At 42.9% G+C, this 5,179-nt stretch overlaps 1 protein-coding gene across 1 annotated transcript in view; it reads right to left on the bottom strand.

Annotated features, from left to right (window-relative positions):
* Positions 1–5,179, bottom strand: part of DUSP16 (dual specificity phosphatase 16) — a 55,938-nt gene that overhangs the window by 27,374 nt on the left and 23,385 nt on the right. The window lies entirely within an intron of this gene.

Here is a 5,179-nt window from a genome sequence, read left to right as displayed (position 1 = left end):
CTTTCTCGCCCCCCACCCACCCCCAATAGCTGGAGACTTAAAGGCACAGACACAGTCTCTCTCTCTCACACACAATCATCTGGAGACCCCCACCCCGTTTTGGGGTTTTCTTGGCAGTTATTCAGATGGGGTTTGCCGGTGCCATTTTCTGAGGAGGCGGAGAGGGTGTGACTTGCACCAGGTCACCCAGTGGGATTCCATCCCTGCCTCTAAAGCCATAGTCCAATGCCAAACCAAGGACAAGTTGCTTTGGACTGATTTTGAATGGTGACTTGCCTAAATAACATGAAATGAGGGGTAAGGAATGCACAAATAAAGTGCTTGCATGAATAACGTGAAATAAAGGGTAAGAATGACAAATAACGTGAAACAAGGCGAAACCATGGGAACTGGAGGCAAGCCACGCCGGAAGGTAAAAAGGTCACGAGCCGATTCTGCCCTCACTGTGCATGTGCAGAGTTGCTAATTCAAACTCTAGACTACGAAGGGTACGTATCATATAATAACTTCTTTTGCATTCGCATTACTTTGGCTTTGGGGTGGGCGCTGTGTTCTGTGTGTTTGATGTGCATCCGCGTAATAGCATTCATTTTCGAATTGGCCCTACTTTCTTTTTTTTGAAATTGGGAAATTCTCCTGTGTGATATCTCCAACATAATGGAATTGGCTAAGGGTGCACAACTTTTGCATTTACTCACCGCAAATTAAGGAGAGGAGAATCCAACACTTGAAACACTGTAGCACACAGACAGAAAAGGGCACTGCTGAGGCGGAAAACTGAATGCATCCATTTGTGATGAACATGGATTAAAACAACAATTCCTATATCCCTGGCATTGTTGTATTTCCTAATGGTGGCCCAGTGATCAGAAATGCATTTTGCACCGGAAAACAGAACTGCCCTACTTTCCACAAGTGACAAGGGCATGCAAGAAAGTTGGTTCTGGTTAGCTGGTAAACCGCTTCACTCGGGGCACTGGACACTACTGGGGCATTACATAGCCAAAAAAAGGGGAGGGGAGAAAAGAGTGGGGAGCAAAGCTAAACAACATGCAGAATAGGTTCTTATGTATGGAACTATCTTGCTAAATTTTACATGCAAAACCCACTCCCTCACCATTTTAACCTTGCAACCAGAAAAAAATACCTTGTTTCAAGGACCAGGTATGGACTGAGTGTCATCTGTTGACAATTCATGCATTAATTAAATGAAGGGGCGAAACAGAGGGTCAAAATAAGCAGGACCCAGCCGGCTTTGAGATGGGACATTTAGATAACATTTGCCTTGAAGCTTCCAGAAGGGGCACCCAAGCTGCATACAGGGAGAAAGCTGGGTAAAAGGAACTGGATTTTCTACTCTTCCCAAAAATGCGCACCTTCGCATGTAATATAAATGCACTGACACTAGGGCGGCTTTAAAGGGGAACTGTTTCCAAACCTTAACCAAATTGTGCGTATAAATGCCCCATTGCAGGAGCACATTTAAAAGGGACATTTAAAAGGGACAGAACCCCAAAGAGAAACCGTGAAAACTCTCATGGAGATGAGTACAACATACACAAAACAGACAGTCAAAGAGGAGGCATGAGAAGGGGAGATTGTACATTGTTGGCATCTGCATGGGCACAGCTCTTCTCCGATGCTCTGTCTTGGTGAAGAGCTGCTCATGTGAATGTGTGCAGGTTCACAGGGAGGGTCATGCAATGGGATGGCAGTCATCAATGGTTCGCTCGCTCCTGTGAAGGTGTGGCAGGATGGGGGGGACAGTAAAAAAAGCACTCAGCACCAGGGCTTGAAGCCATGCCATGGGGTCATGCACGTGCATTTCATCTCGCCTCAGGAGCCAGCAGTGTGGTTAGTGGGGTTTCAATGCAGCTTCAGAAAAGACAGCTTCAAGCCACTTTTTCTTGTTTGTCTATTTCACACACTAACACATACATACCACTCTCTGTACATGATTACAAACAAGTTCACACAGATATATCACATCTTATCTTTTTTTTCAAACAGAGAAACGGGTGGGCGGAGTTACCGCCAAAAAGTTTCAATATGTTGCAGAGTAAACTCTGCCCAGTGATTCCAGTAGGTTCCGAGCAGCACTGCGCAGGCGCAGTGAAACCCATTTGTATGTATTCGCAGATGACCACTCGAAGAAATACTGTTACAGGTAAGCAACCTGTCCTTACCAAGCCTGTCACCTGACAATGAGCCACAGACTCAGAAGCCACAATGCCTCCTTCATTCCAACTCCATTTTAAAAAGGAGCCTGAAAACAAGTTTGTAACATTTTAGGAACTTTATTGTCCCTGGGATAGTTCTTGCTGCTTTTGATCCAACTGCTAGCTGTCTGGATCTTTATCTAGTCTTTTAGAATTTCCTTTTACCTCTCTGAACACTAACACTCTGAATGCTAACTGCTTAAAATTATATTACAGAGTGCCAATAAAACAGAAAGTAGTGTCATCTATTGGAAATATTTTTTTTTTCAAAACACTGCACTATAACTAGCAAATGAAATGGCATATGTTTTACAAGTTATGTATCTATAGCAAGCAAACAGAGTAAATTTCCTGGCTCTGAAAATACTAGTCACCTTTCAGATGAAAGTAGTAAAGGTGACACGCACAAAATACAAAACAACTAACAGTTATAAGCCAACAGATCAGCCAATCCATGTCATGTAAATAGTAAGTCAAAACCCTTAAAATAAAAAAAGAAAAGAACACAATACTCTATATTTAGAAACCTCCTCTGTAAGCTCTTCCAGATGATATCTGTATTATTTCCTTAAAGCCTTTCAATGTTCTTCCTGTCACGCTTAACATACACAACCTATGTTCAATCTATAAATAAATTATAAATCATCTATAAATAAACAAATTTAACTTATATTTCAGTTGTTCCAGCTACTAGTAATTGAATGTAACATACACAAGAAGCCCCCGCATATATTTTACTGTTTCAAATAAAAAAAACCTGAATATGCCTTACTTGTAGTCTTTTATATTAACCACTAGATGTCAATCTATATTAACAGAATTCAAAGACATAGTCATGTCAGTCTGGAAAATCAGTCTGCAAAGGGATCTTGTAGCACTTTTGAGACTAACTGAAAGACAGAAGGTGGTAGCATAAGATTTCATAGACTTGAGCCTACTTGCTCAGATGCATGTGGTGGAGAGACTTACTATATGGAAGTCTATGGCCTGGTGCAGACCAGCGGAAAAAGAACCTGCAAAAAGTGGGTTCTTTTTGCGGTGCGATACTGATGCCGCAGTGCGCCAATGACGCACTCACAACATCAGTATCATGCTGTGACGTGCGGACGCTAAGTGTTCATCATGTCAAAATGGCGGCGCTCATCTGTGCAGGGCACTGCCATTTTGACGTACAGAATACGTGCTAGGGTTGCAGGGCATATGTAAGCGACGTCCAGAGGCAGCCCTAGCACATCATCAAGACGTGCGTCGAGGCCCGTCTGTACCAGGCCTATAATGACGCTTACTGCTCTTATAATGACTTCAATAAGTACTTTCACAACACATTCTGGAATTTAAACTTATGGTCCAGACACTAGTGCCAGTCTGCTAGCCATCAGCTCCTGGTCCACAGTGTTTTCAAGAATGAAAGAATAAGTCATAGCCAATAGCACAAATTTGGTACCCGTCCATGGCACACTGGGAAAACGAACAGCACATCAAACATTTGGAGAAACATTGTTCCAGGTCACTGGTTGTCAATATCTGATTGTTTGTCAATATTCAAGATGGTTTAGAGTTCAGCTTTCAGAATCTCCAATCACTGACCATGCTGGCTGGGGCTTCTGGGAACTGAAGCCCAAAACAACTGGATAGCCACAAACTGAGAACCCCCAGGGAGCTGGGGATGTTTAGCCTGGAGAAGAGAAGGTAAAGAGGTGATATGATAGCCCTGTTTAAATATTTGGAAGAATGTCACATTGAGGAGGGAGCAAGCTTGTTTTCTGCTTCTCCAGAGACTAGGACCCGGAGCAATGGATTCAAGCTGTAGGAAAGAGATTCCACCTCAACATTAGGAGGAACTTCCTGAGAGTAATGGCTGTTCGACAGTGGAACAAACTCCCTCGGAGTGTAGTGGAGTCTCCTTCCTTGGAGGTATTTAAGCAGAGGCTGGATGGCCATCTGTTAGGGATGCTTTGATTGGATTTCCTGCATGGCAGAATGGGGTTGGACTGGATGGGCTGTGCGGTCTCTTCCAACTCTATGATTCTATGATTCTAATGCTCTACTGAAACCATGGATTACCTACTGCTACTACTCTAGTCCTGCAATATGCAAGAATAGCACCACACAGGACTTTATACATGATTGCATGTGCTCCATAAGGTAGAGCACCTTTGCGTTTGTGCACACGTGAATGATGACACCACAGTTAAAACACCATTGCTTCCTAAGAACTGACAAGTTCTTCTGTAATGATCACCTCTTCCTTTGGTAGAAAACAATGATTCAACACAATCAGTGCTATAAACATAGATCTGAATTCTGTTCACTGGACAAAGCACAAGACACTTTTCCATCATCAAACCCATTTCATCTAGTTCTACTATTTACTGGAAGTACACCAATTCATTAGTGTACAAAAGACTGATGGTGAAGGCATGAGATCATCGAGGGGCTGTTTGACAGTGGAACAAACTCCCTTGGAGTGTAGTGGAGTCTCCTTCCTTGGAGGTCTTTAAGCAGAGGCTGGATGGCCATCTGTCAGGGATGCTTTGATTTGGATTTCCTGCATGGACTGGATGGCCTTTGTGGTCTCTTCCAACTCTACGATTCTATGGACTGTGACAATTATGAACTACCCAGAAAAAGGTGTGTGGAAGGGGATAGTCTTATCATCTATATATATATATATATATGTGTGTGTGTGTATATATAAATATATATATTGCATGTGAGCTTTGAGAAATAGCTTACCTTTCAGGAGGGGCTGGAAAGTTGGTATTTCCTGCAACTTGATGACATCTGGGTCGTTGCTGACATTTCGAGATGACTGGGTCCCTTGTGCTACAACCACAATGTCATCCATTTTAGCCCGTTGTTTGGCTGGCGAAGGGGACGCTGGGGGGGAAATTGGGATACATAAGATAAGGAAGTAATATGAATCGACGTAATACTCATGTAATTAAGCCATTATTAAA

This window comes from Sceloporus undulatus, chromosome 5 (genome assembly GCF_019175285.1).
Source record: "Sceloporus undulatus isolate JIND9_A2432 ecotype Alabama chromosome 5, SceUnd_v1.1, whole genome shotgun sequence".
Taxonomy (NCBI): domain Eukaryota; kingdom Metazoa; phylum Chordata; class Lepidosauria; order Squamata; family Phrynosomatidae; genus Sceloporus; species Sceloporus undulatus.
This window is presented reverse-complemented; position numbering and strand designations above follow the sequence as displayed.